The following is a 14,072-nucleotide window of genomic DNA, read 5'->3' on the forward strand; positions in this document are numbered from 1 at the left end:
CTAATGTGCTGCCTGTGGGAGAGGCCTGGCTGTTAGACAGTTGGAGGGATCTGGAGGATCATCAGTAGCAGCAGCATTTTCCTCACGTTGTGGGGTGTCTCGACTGTCTCACGGGGCCTTATGGTGATATTCCATATGTCTACGTAGAGACTAACGGGGAGATTTATCAAAACCTGTCCAGAGGAAATGTTGCCCAGTTGCCCATAGCAACCAATCAGATCTCTTCTTTCATTTTTAACAAGGCCTCTGCAAAATGAAAGAAGTGATCTGATTGGTTGATATGGGCAACTGAGCAACTTTTCCTCTGGACAGGTTTTGATAAATCTCCCTGTTAGTTCCTGCACTCAGACCCTGGCCACGGCTTACTTTCTGTTTGCAGAGACAACATAGTGCCACGTTCTCAGCATCAGGTAAGGTAGAAAAGAACTTCCACACAGCACAATACCGGACAAGGACTGCGCCACCCGACTGCGCCACCCGACTGCACCACCCGACTGCGCCACCTGACTGTGCCACCTGACTGCACCACCTGACTGTGCCCCTCCTCCTCCGGAAGGTTTTTTCACAGAACCTGAACATGCAGCAGCCTCTCCATCACCTGAGCTCATCAGCCCAATGTATCACAGGTTTCCTACCCGACCTCAGATTTGCTCTTCTTTGCTGACACTGGCAATACCCTCCTGCTCTGAACAGATCAGCTCCTTCTTAACTGGTTCCCATGTCCTCTCCAACACCCCATTATCATTAACATCAAACTCCTCATCGACCTCCACACCACTCCTCTCTACTCCTCTCGAACTTCTTGGGCTCCTTGCTCCCCCCAGCATAGCCACCATGCTAATGCTTGTGGGATCCAGACGCTTTTTAGTGCGCTGCTATGTCCCAGACAGACAGATGTAAACTGTGTTTGCTGAAACCAATATAATAATTACTGATAACGTATTAACAGGGCTGATCCATGTGAAATTCACCTCCTGATAAGGCTCTACTATGTCCCAAACAGACAGATGGAATCAGTGTTTGTGGAGTAAAGCGCTATGCTGCATTTAGGGCACTTTGAACACGTATCTCTATCATACAGGTCTGCTGCAGCACAGCTTTGCTCAATTCACCGCTTGTTGTGTTTTGCTTTTGTATCAGCCTTTTAACCCCTTAAGGACTGAGGGTTTTTTCCATTTTTGAACTTTCGTTTTTTCCTCCTTACATTTAAAAACTTATAACCCTTTTAATTTTGCACCAAAAAAAATTGATATGATGGCTTATTTTTTGCACCACCAATTCTACTTTGTAATAACATCAGTCATTTTACCCAAAAATCTAAAAACGGGAAAAAAAAATCATTGTGCGACAAAATAGAAGAAAAAACACCATTTTCTAAATTTGGGGACTTCCGTTTCTACGCAGTACATTTTTCGGTAAAAATTACACCTTATCTTTATTCTGTAAGTCCATACGATTTAAATGACCCCCTTTTATATAGGTTTGATTGTCGTACTTCTGGAAAAATCATAATTACATGCAGGAAAATATTTACATTTAAAATTGTCATTTTCTGACCCATATAACTTTTTTATTTTTCTGCATACGAAAATTTTCCGCGTACGGGTCGGTATGAGAGCTCATTTTTTGCACTGTGATCTGAAGTTTCTAGCGGTACAATTTTTGTGTTGATCGGACTTTTTGATCGCTTTTTATTCATTTTTTCATGATATAAAAAGTGACCAAAAATACGCTTTTTGGACTTTTGAATTTTTTTGCGCATATGCCACTGACCGTGCTGTTTAATTAACAATATATTTTAATAATTCCGACATTTACGCACGCGGCAATACCACATATGTGTATTTTTATTGACAGTTTTTTTTTATATGGGAAAAGGGGGGTGATTCAAACTTTTATTAGGGAAGGGGTTAAATTAACTTTATTAACTTTTTTATTAACAATTTCACGCGGCGGTCCTGAACTAGCCCCGTGAGTTAACCGGCAGCAGTTTAGTTTCACTTTAGACGTGGTGATCGCGGCGTCGAAAGGGTTAATAGCGTGCGGCACCGCGATCAGTGGCACGCGTTATTAGCCACGAATTTCGGCCGTTGTTGGAGGTCAGGCCCGACCCGCTATGATCCGCTATGACGCAGTGACACGGCGTGGCCCCGCATTATAGAAAGGGAGCAGACTTAGGGCGTACAGGTACGCCCTCAGTCCTTAAGGGGTTAAAAGCCTTGATGGGCTTTGTGGTACACGATAAAGCCTGTGTATGAATGGACAGGAGGTCCTCCTTTGATCAGCCCACACACACACAGGCTGGGGATAATCTCTTCTAGAGATGAGCGAATCGAAGTTGACGAACCCGAATTCATTACGAATTTCAAGAAAATTTTGATTCGCAATGAATGCGAATATCGCCGCGAATTGCTTAATTAAACTCCATTTTACTACAGTCCAGGCTCCAGGGCATATAAAATGGCAGATCTACATGTCAGGAAGTGGAACAAGGAACTTTGGGAAGGCGGGAACAATGGAAGGCGGGATGACCCTGAATCACATGCAGAATGTAGCCTATCAGCAGCCAGTAACCCCTGTGATGTCACAGCCCTATATAATCGGCAGCCATATTCCAGCTCGTCACTTCATTCATTACACTGCAGAGGGATAGGACGGACTTCGCTGTGTGTGTTACACAGAAACGCTGATTCCAGCAGCGTTTCACATCCTAGTCACATCAGCGTTCTTGTGGAACCGAGAGCAGTTCTTTTTTCACTGAAAAGGATTTTTATGGCAGACATTAACCTCCCAGTCACTTTCTTCGACATCATACATTTCAACAAGCTGCCTCAACTTCATAAACCATAGCAGAGGAGGCAGGAATAATTTTTTAAGCTCAATTCTGTGACTTTGTTCCACAAATCAACTTCTGGTTATACTAGTCTGTTGACGGTATAATACCCAGCAGTCTATTCCTAATACTCTTTGATAGAGTGCAATTTTGGGTTTAATACACAGCTTTTTTGTGTGCTGCAGCACTGTAGTGAACTGCTGGTGTTGTGCAAAAATATGTTTTTTTTCCCAGCATACTCTAGCACATTTTTCTGCCCTTATAAGTGTATACCACATACCTACATCTAAGTAGTGTACTATTTTTTACCTGTTAATCTGTCATGGTCCTAGATACAGGGAAAAGTAATCACCGGCCGGTGTTTTACTCCAATACGTTTTATAAGCGTACTGTAGCGCATTTTTCTGCCCTCTTTGTTCCACAACTAATGGTCTGCTGGTTATACTAGTCTGTAGACGGTATAATACATACCCAGCAGTCCATTCCTAATAGTCTGTGAGAGAGCGCAATTTTGGGTTTTGTACACAACTTTTTTGTACTGCAGCACGGTTGCGTACTGCTGGTGTGGTGCAAGAATACATATTTTTAAGCATACTGTAGTGCATTTTTCTGCCCTCATAAGTGCATACCACATGCCTACATCTATGTAGTGTACTATTTTGTAACTGTTAAACTCTCAATGGCCTACATACTGTGAAAGGCCAGGGAAAAGTCATCACCAGCTGGTGTTTTACGCCAATATGTTTTTTTAAGTGTACAGTAGCGCATTTTTCTTTTTTTTTTTTCAACTGTCATTTTTATTAAAGAAATTTTCATAAGTACAAATCAAAATAATGGAAAAAGAATACACAAATAAAGGCAAAAAGGAGCGAAACTCGAAAACAGTCAAAGTGTTTGGAATAGTAGACTGAAGTATAGGGAGGACCATCGTAAGCTAATAAAACATAGAAATCCAGGTAATGGCCTCCAATACCAGAGTACTAATAAGACAGAAAAAACATAGCCTCAAACACAAAAATATATAAACTAACATAAGTCTACTTATCCACAAATGTAAGCAGAGAGGTCCGAGGGCCACAAACAGGGGGGGGGAGAGGAAAGGGGGGGAGGGGAGAACAAAAAGGGCCATAAGGACGAACACCTAACAAACCACAGGAACCAATAGGAGGGGGGGGGGAAGGAAGGAGAAAGAGAGGAAAGAGAAGATAGGAGAATCAAGGTGGCTGGTGATCAGAAAAGCGGTCCTAAGGTTCCCAAACAGAAAAAAATGAGGGGATAGTATAATTTAGAGAGGCAAGGAGGAATTCCAAAGAGCAGATCTCACGAATACAGGTTAACAGGTCTGACTCAGAGGAGGGTCCTCTTCCAACACTTAGCAATAAGGGTTTTAGCCGCCAAGGCAATATGCATGAAGAGCTTGAATGGCTTCTTAGAAAGAGAAGGGTGAGAAAGGTGAAGAAGGTAGAAAAGAGGGTCCAGAGGGACAGAGACTCCCAGTGCGTCAGTAATGAGGCTCTGCACTTTTTTCCAGTAATCTACTGGGAGAGCAGGACCAGAAAATATGAAACACCGTACCCAGCCCCACCCCACAACGCCAGCATTGAGGAGGGACGTCAGGGTTTAGTCTTTTTAGCAGTTCCGGAGTGTGATACCAGCCCATAATCAATTTATAAGTAAAATGTAAAAGGAAAATGGCACTGTCCAGATGTATTAGATGAGTTTTGGTTGTGGTTGTACTTCCAGGAGATCGGGTAAGCAGACATGCAATGGGGGTGCAGGTTAAACAGAAAAAGTCCAATAATAGGTGCAAGTGTAGAAGGAAAAAAACGCACTCACCCACTTTAAATGTGCTGCGAACAAGGAGATTTTTATTCAGCCGGGGGTCAAAGTCCGGTACAGGTGGAGGACGTGGAGGAGAGAAATGCAACTAGTTTCGCACACGGAGGAGCTTTATCCAGCTAATGGCACATCTGGAGGCACACTGGTTGGTAAAAACTGACCTAGATATTGCCTGAATGACACAACCTGGAGTTGGCTGATGCACGAGCACACAGTGTACTTACACCCGCCGGGTGCTACCTATGAGAAATCTTAGGTACTTTAATTTCCCCCCCCAATTTTTTTTTTTTCACAAATTTGAAATTCCCAGACCCAGGCCCCACCTCTGCAGCATCAGTAACCCATATTTTTTTTTTTTCACAAATTTGAAATTCCCAGACCCAGGCCCCACCTCTGCAGCATCAGTAACCCATATATTGCCTGAAGGACACAGTCTGGAGTTGGCTGATGCACCAGTACACACCAGGGCTTCACAATCCCCCCCAAAATCAACAAAATTGTATAATAATTTTTTATTTTTTTTATTTTGTGTAAGAACAAGAAGACTCTATAATGCAGGACGGTGGACCACCCAAAGACTTACTTCTCAAAAATAATGAACCACACAATTTTTGAATATTTTTTTTTTTTTAATTCAAATTCCTAGACCCAGGCCCCACCTCTGCTGCATCAGTAACCCCCATATATTGCCTAAAGGACACAGACTGGAGTTGACTGATGCACGAGTACACACTACACACCCGTCACCCGGGCTTCATAATCCACCCCCCCCCCCCAAAATCAACAAAATTGTGACATTTTTCTTTAAAATGTATACCTTTGTGTAAAAACAAGTGCATATCCAACAGTTCAGAAGACTCTATAATGCAGGACGGTGGACCACCCAAAGACATTCTTTTCAAAAATAATAAACCACACAATGTTTGACATTTAAAAAAAAAAAAAAATTATTACATATGTGTGTAAGCGCATCTGTATCCAAAAGATCAGATCACCAAAGGAGTTTCTTCGCCAAAAATGATTAAGCAGAGTTAATCCCTGTCCATATTTTTTATTTTTTTTTCATTAAAAAGTCACACGCAACAAGCGTTCCGTTGTGTAACCGATAGCATTCTTCAAAATTCAATTTTATTACTGAAAAAAATATCAGTAAATATAAAAATAACACTACCCAAGAGTGTTTAATTACCCCATACATTGCACCAGGAGCAGTCAGGAGTAGGCCTCAGCAGTACCCAAGAGGCTTTAATAACCCTTTACATTGCAAAATCAATTGCGAGATCAAGCAATAACAGGTGTGTTATGGCCTCAGATGTCCTGGGCCGCACTAGCGCTCCACTGAACGGATTAGCGTCTCTCTATCTTTCACCGACAGGTGCGGGTAACCCACTACCTCTCTGAAAGGTAAGCTGCCTCGAAGCAGGTGGTCTCCCCCGGGCAAGTTTGTCTCCTGAATTTCCACTACTGCCACACCAGACTGACTGCCAAACGTGCTATTTGCAAGGAAAGAAAAATCACAACTAAGTGCGGGTCATAAGCTAGGATTCATTAAGTCCCTGCCCCTTGTACACACCGCATGTCTCTACTAACAATTGGATGGTTTGGTGAGGTCCTCCGATCGGCCCCGGCGGGGTAGGAGAAGGCCCTGGCAGAGCGCCGAGAATTTAACGATCATTGTTGAAATTTGCATTAAAGCATGTATTTAGCTACTGCTAATCTTCAAAAAATTATAGGCCCAAGGCCTGGGGCACCAGGGAGGCAAGTAGTTCCTGAAAGACACAGAATGAGTCTGGAGCAGTCATTCGCAGTACCCAAGAGGGTTTCATAACCCCTTAAATTTAAAGATCAATATTGACATTTGCATTAAGCATGTATTTAGCTACTGCTAAACTTCAAAAAATTATAGGCCCAAGGCCTGAGGCACCAGGGAGGCAAGTAGTTCCTGAAAGACACAGAATGATTCTGGAGCAGTCATTCGCAGTACCCAAGAGGGTTTCATAACCCCTTAAATTTAAAGATCAATGTTTACATTTGCATTAAGCATGTATTTAGCTACTGCTAAACTTCAAAAAATTATAGGCCCAAGGCCTGAGGCACCAGGGAGGCAAGTAGTTCCTGAAAGACACAGAATGATTCTGGAGCAGTCATTCGCAGTACCCAAGAGGGTTTCATAACCCCTTACATTTAAAGATCAATGTTGACATTTGCATTAACCTCTTCAGGACCCATGACGTATGCATACGTCATCACACCCTGGGTCTTAAGGACCCATGACGTATGCATACGTCATGTCTTTTCCTGGTCTCCGCCGCTCACCCGGCGGAGATCGGAAGCGGATCCCTGCTGAAATCCTTCAGCAGGGATCCAGGGCAAACGCCGAGGGGGGCCATGTAGGCCCCCCATGTCGGCGATCGACGCAAATCGCAAGGGAAATCGCCCTTGCGATCTGCGGCGATACCGGGCTGATCGGGTCTCTGGGACCCGACCGCCCGGTAATTTCTCATGATCCCGGCTGTCACAGACAGCCAGGACCATGCTAAAGCATAGGAGTGAGGTGGCAACCCTGCCACCTCCTCCGATCCCCTGCGATCCGTTGGTTAGTTAACCGACCAATCGCAGGGGGGGTGCAGTTACTTCCTTCCACCCTGCCCGGCCCCTGGAAGTCCGGAGAGGACGGGAGGAAGATCGGAGGACGCGGCGGGGGACGGGGGAGTGCTAGGGACCGGCCCCGGTACTTACCTCGTCCCTGAAGACCCGGATCCCGGCGAGGAAGATGGCGGCGACAGGTGAGTAGATCTTCAGCCGCGGTCTGGCCCTTTACAGCAATGCACGTCGCCGTAAAGCGACATGCATTGCTGTATTGGGACCCTATATACTACAACTTCCAGCATGCCCAGACAGCCCTTGGCATCTGGGCATGCTGGGAGTTGCAGTTTTGCAACATCTGGAGGTCCACAGTTTGGAGACCACTGTGCCCTTCCAGATGTTGCAAAACTACACATTCTCAGCATGCCCTTACTGTCCAGGCATGCTGGGAGTTGTAGTTCTGTAACATCTGGCCCTTCAGATGTTGCAGAACTACAACTCCCAGCATGCCTGGACAGTTTTGGCATACTGGGAGTTGTAGTTTTGCAACATCTGGAAGGGCACAGATTGGGAACCACTGTATTAGTGGTCTGCAAACTGTAGTCCTCCAGATGTTGCAAACTACAACTTCAAGCATGCTGGGAGTTGTAATTCGACAACATCTGGCTCTAAAGATGTTGCCGAACTACTACTCCCAGCATGCCTGAGAATGTTTGGGAGTTGTGGTTTTGCAACAACAGGAGGCACACTGGTTGGGAAACATTGTCTGTTTCCTAACTCAGTGTTTCCCAACCCGAGTGCCTCCAGCTGTTGCATAACTATAACTACCAGCATGCACTGATAGACTCAGAAGAGATGGGGTTACAAATTTTGGGGGGTATTTTCTGCTATTAACCCTTGAAAAAATGTGAAATTTGGGGGGAAACACACATTTTATTGACATTTTTTTTTTACATTTTTTACATATGCAAAAGTCGTGAAACACCTGTGGGGTATTAAGGCTCACTTTATTCCTTGTTATGTTCCTCAAGGGGTCTAGTTTCCAAAATGGTATACCATGTGGGTTTTTCTTTGCTGTTCTGGCACCATAGGGGCTTCCTAAATGCAACATGCCCCCCAAAAACCATTTCAGAAAAACGTACGCTCCAAAATCCCCTTGTCGCTCCTTCCCTTCTGAGCCCTCTACTGTGCCCGCCGAACACTTTAAATAGACATATGAGGTATGTCCTTACTCGAGAGAAATTGGGCTACAAATATAAGTTTACATTTTCTCCTTTTACCCTTTGTAAAAATTAAAAAATTGGGTCTACAAGAACATGCGAGTGTAAAAAATGAAGATTGTGAATTTTCTCCTTCACTTTGCTGCTATTCCTGTGAAATACCTAAAGGGTTAAAATGCTGACTGAATGTCATTTTGAATACTTTGGGGGGTGCAGTTTTTATAATGGGGTCATTTGTGGGGTATTTCTAAGATGAAGACCCTTCAAATCCACTTCAAACCTGAACTGGTCCCTGAAAAATTGTGATTTTGGAAATTTTGTGAAAAATTGGAAAATTGCTGCTGAACTTTGAAGCCCTCTGGTGTCTTCCAAAAGTAAAAACTCGTCAATTTTATGATGCAAATATAAAGTAGACATAATGTATATGTGAATAAAATAAAATAATATTTGGAATATCCATTTTCATTACAAGCAGAGAGCTTCAAAGTTAGAAAAATGCAAAATTTTCAAATTTTTCATCAAATTTTGGGATTTTTCACCAAGAAAGGATGCAAGTTACCAATTTTTTTTTTACCACTAAGTTAAAGTAGAATATGTCACGAAAAAACAATCTCGGAATCAGAATGATAACTAAAAGCATTCCAGAGTTAATAATGTTTAAAGTGACAGTGGTCAGATGTGCATGTATTAAGCTACTGCTAAACTTCAAAAAATTATAGGCCCAAGGCCAGAAGCATCAGTTTCTCCCATATTAGGAGCATAGTTGTCCCCCACATTAGGAGCATAGCTGTCCCCCAGATTAGGAGCATAGTTGTCCCCGAGATAAGGCAGCATAGTTGTCCCCCAGATTAGGAACATAGTTGTCCCCCAGATTAGGAGCATACTTGTTCCCCAGATTAGGCAGCATAGATGTCCCCCAGATTAGGAGCATACTTGTTCCCCAGATTAGGCAGCATAGATGTCCCCCAGATTAGGAGCATAATTGTCCCCTAGATTAGGAGTATAGTTGTCCCCCAGATTAGGCAGCATAGATGTCCCCCAGATTAGGCAGCATAGATGTCCCCCAGATTAGGAGCATACTAGTCCCCCAAATTAGGCAGCATAGATGCCCCACAGATTAGGCAGCATAGATGTCCCCCAGATTAGGAGCATACTTGTCCCCCAGATTAGGCAGCATAGATGTCCCACAGATTAGGCAGCATAGATGTCCCCCAGATTAGGCGCGTAGTTGTCCCCCAGATTAGGAGCATAGTTGTCCCCCAGATTAGTAGCATAGTTGTCCCCCAGTTTAGGCAGCATAGATGTCCCCCAGATTAGGCAACATAGTTGTCTCCTAGTCAGCGCGGGCCGGTCAGGGCCAATCAAAGGGCCGTATATGGCAAGCGGGCCATACAATGCCCAGGTCTGCCCCAGAGGGTTGCATAACCAACCATAATTGAGAAATTTTTGTTGTAGGAGCATGGTCAATCTACTCCGAGCCATCTGATATTGGTGGCTGGAAATCCTGGCTGATCCATCCCTGATTCATCTTGACAAATATCAGTCTTTCCACATTTTTAGTGGACAGACGAGTTCGCCTTGGGGTGACTATGGCCCCGGCCGCACTAAACACCCGCTCTGATGGCACACTACTGGCCAGGCAGGACAGCTTTTCCAGGGAAAACTCTGCTAGTTGCGGCCATAAATCAAGTTTGGCTGCCCAGAAGTCCAGCGGATCTTCAATGGTTGTTGGCATGGCCATGTCAAGGTATGCCATCACCTGCTGGTTCAGGTCCTGCTCCATGTCTACCTGCTGCTGGTGAGTTGCTTCACTATGCGGGTGAAGACAGCTACTCATCAGCGACTGTAGACTCAGGCTGCTGCGGATTGAGCTGGTACTGCTCCTCCCACCACTCCCCTCCCCAGCAGCCATGGCAGTGGAAGGTGAGCGCAGAGGGCCCCCCGAGTCAGATCTGCGAGTGGATAGACCATGTGGCCGATAGGCATCAACCAACTGAGTACGTAGAATCTCTCTGTAGTAGGTCAGTTTGTCCTCCCTCTCAGTGGGTGTAAAAAAGGCCCCCATTTTGGGACGGTAGCGAGGGTCTAATAAGGTGGAGATCCAGAAGTCATCCCGCTGCCGAATTTTGACAATTCAGGGCTCAAGACGCAAGCAACTGAGGATGCATCATGCCATTTGCGCCAGTTACTCGTAGGGACTACCTGCCTCCATCTCCACTGCATACTGCCACGGTGTGTCTGGGTCCTCTGTTTAAACTTCCTCATAACTCTCCAGCTCCTCCGGCTGCTCCTGCTCCTCCTCTCCAGTCCGAAGACTAGAAACACCGGCCATCTCATCCAACCTAAACTGTGCTCCGCTCTGCCCCTCATCATCCTCCTCCTCCAGTTCAGCCCCCACAGAGCTCATGTAGCCTTGAGATGTAGGCGCAACATCTCCATTGCCATGACCAGCCATGGTTTCAATCATTTGTTGTAGGAAATGTAGGAGTGGAATTACGCCATTCATGGCGTAATCCAGGTGCCTCACAAGGGCCTCAGCAAACGGCAGGTGTCACGTATGAGGTGCCACTGGTTCACATTGAAGTTACACAGGGGAGTACTCCTATCTGTTTGGATCATCAAGAAATAGGTGATGGCTTTTCTTTGTTCGTATAGTCTGTCCAACATTTGGAGGGTGGAATTCTAACGTGTGGCAACGTCACAAATAAGACTATGTTGTGGGATACCGTTCTGACGCTGCAGCTAAAGGAAGGTGTGCTTGGCGGTGTACGAGTGGCTGAAGTGCATGCACAATTTCTTTGCCATTTTCAGGATGTTTTGCAAAGGGGGGGAAGACTTGAGGAAGTGCTTGACAACCAGATTCAACACGTGTGCCATGCAGGGCGCATGTTTCACACTTCCTTGTCGCAGCGCGGACACGATGTTCTTCCCGTTGTCGGTTACCATGGTTCCCATTTCCAGATTTTGTGGAGTAAGCCATACTCGGATTTCTTTACGAATGAACTTTAGCAGTTCCTCCCCTGTGTGACTCCGTTCGCCAAGGCAAACCATGTGAAGAACAGCTTGACACCGCCGTGCCCTACACACGTGGTACGATGAAGGGCCACCAAGATTTGGACGTGCAGTGGAGGCTGAGGACACGGTGGAGGATGAGGAGGCGGCGTCGCACACTGTAAAAGGACCAACTGCCTGGGAGTCAGAGCGTGGAGGAGGAAGCGGTGTGACCTGTCCAAGTTGCTGTTGTGGCTGTGCAGGAACCACATTTACCCAGTGAGCCGTAAAAGACTAGTATTGTCCCTGCAAGTAGGTACAGCTCCACACGTTGGCGCTGCCATGCACTTTTGAACACACCGACAGGCTCAAGGACTGGCCCACCTTCTCTTGTACAAACTTATGCAGGGCTGGTACTGCCTTCTTCGCAAAGAAATGACGGCTTGGGACTCTCCACCTCGGCTCGGCACAAGCCATCAATTCTCTGAAAGGTGCAGAGTCCACCACTTGAAAAGGGAGGGACTGCAACACCAGCAACTTGGACAGGAGCACATTCAACTTCTGCGCCGTTTGATGAGTGGCCGCATACTGTTGTCTCTTGGACATGGCTTCGCCGATGGATTGTTGGCGGAATGGCTGACTAAAAGTGGGAGAAGCAGGAGCGACAGAAGGAGGGTTTGACACACAGCTCCCTTCGGCTGAGGTGGTGGAGCCTTGGCTGGATGAAGGAGGGAGCGGATGGCCACTGGGTGATGCAGCAGGCTGGACCACTACATCGGAGCCACGGTTCTCCCAGGCCGCTTTATGGTGGCGAAGCATGTGTTGACGCAGGGCCGTGGTGCCGAGATTGGGACCCTGGCCACGCTTCACCTTCTGCCGACAGATCTTGCATGTGGCTACGTGAAGCTCCTCCGGATGCCTTATGAAAAACTTCCACACCGCCGAGTAGCTGATTTTCCCACCCGCAGTCCGCACTAATGGACTGCTACTGGTGCCGTCTCCAGGAACCCCTCTTCCACTACCTCCCGGAAAGGTAGGCTGCCGCAAAGCAGGTGGTCTCCCCCAGGCACATTTGGCTCCTGAATTTCCACTACTGCCACCACGCTGACTGCCAACCGTGCTACCGCCTTGCTGTCTCAAGGGCAACCTGCAACTCTCTTCTCCTGATGTTGATGAAGCCCCTTCTGCACCCGGATCCCAATTGCGATCGGCTTCATCATCATCAACAGTTGTGTGCACGTCACTGATATCCTCCTCAGGTTCCCCAACAGTGTCTGCTTCAGGACCCTGAACACTGCCTCCCACGTCACTCTCCGCATCACTACTTGGCCGCCTAGCGGAGCAAGCGGCGCATGTCTCCTCCCCTTCTTGGCTGGGCAGTAGCTGCTGACTGTCCTCTATTAGATCGTCCTCAGTAAATAGTGGAGCTGAACCCACAGCATAAGATACTTCTTTAGGAGAGGGAACAGCATAGGACAAAGGCAATGGGAGGACACGGACTGCTCCCGGGCCATGCCAACTGAGGGTTGTGTCTGAGGAACCCACCGACTGTTGACTGGGGGTGTCAGATGTCACTTGTGATGATGTGGATGAGCGCGTTAACCAATCGACGATGGCAGATGGGTTGTTGGTGGAGACACGACCGCTGGCTGATAACGGGAGCTCAGGCCTCTCACTGCGACTCCTGCTGCCACTCGCCCCTAGTCTGCTGCCAACTCTGCCTGAAGTATTTAGGCCTCTGCCACTCCTCTGTGCACGTCCTGGCACTTCTCTGCCTGACATACTTAGTGCGTTTATGAGGGTATTAAAATACACTACACTACTCTTTAAACAGTATTTGTCTAGAACAGCAGTAGGTGATTACTTACGGCTGTCCTTTCACAGTATGTAGGCCCTTGACAGATTAACAGGTACTAGATGGTACAATACTTGGATGTACGTATGCGGTATGCACTGATGAGGGCAGTAATATGCCTAACTATACGCAGAAAAAACTCAGCCGGTGGATACTATGGTTTGGACTTTGACGGTATGGAGCACCTTGACAGCTTAACAGGTACTAGATGGTACAATACTTGGATGTACCTATGCGGTATGCACTGATTAGTGCAGTTATATATGCGTAACTATATGCAGAAAAAAGTATTAAAAAAAAAAAAACAGCCGGTGAAAAGTATTGTTTGGACTTGCACAGTATGTAGCCAGCCCCTTGACAGATTAACAGGTACAAAATGGTACAAATGCACTACAGTCCACTGAACAATGACATATTTCTGAACAGCAGCAGGACCCAACAGTGCAGCACCACAAAAAAAAAAAAAAAAATCCAGGGATTAAACCCTAAATTGCACTCTGTCACACAATTCTGAGCAGCAGAAGATTTGTGGAGCAAATAAAAATAAACTCAATTGGGCTGAAAAATGAGGAGATGAGATGGTTGATAAAGTTGAGGCAGCTTGGAGATCTGTATGAGGCAGCTGACAGCTATCTGCCCCTCTCTGCTGCAATGCTCAATAACGTGAATAGGAGGTTTAGCAATCAATGATCCTTCTCAGAGTAACAGCACAGCACTCTGCACTCCTGCCTTTCCCTAATGCTGATGT

General features: G+C 46.1%; 1 protein-coding gene across 1 annotated transcript in view; it reads left to right on the plus strand.

The window, feature by feature from the left end:
* The first annotated feature begins 362 nt into the window (after window positions 1–362).
* Window positions 363–14,072, plus strand: part of LOC130284947 (uncharacterized) — a 71,438-nt gene continuing 57,728 nt past the window's right edge. Inside the window, exon 1 of the mRNA XM_056535931.1 lies at window positions 363–410. The gene's annotated coding sequence lies outside the window, so the exon portion shown is untranslated. The remainder of the gene's footprint in view (window positions 411–14,072) is intronic.

The sequence above is a fragment of the Hyla sarda genome, chromosome 8 (genome assembly GCF_029499605.1).
Source record: "Hyla sarda isolate aHylSar1 chromosome 8, aHylSar1.hap1, whole genome shotgun sequence".
Classification (NCBI taxonomy): domain Eukaryota; kingdom Metazoa; phylum Chordata; class Amphibia; order Anura; family Hylidae; genus Hyla; species Hyla sarda.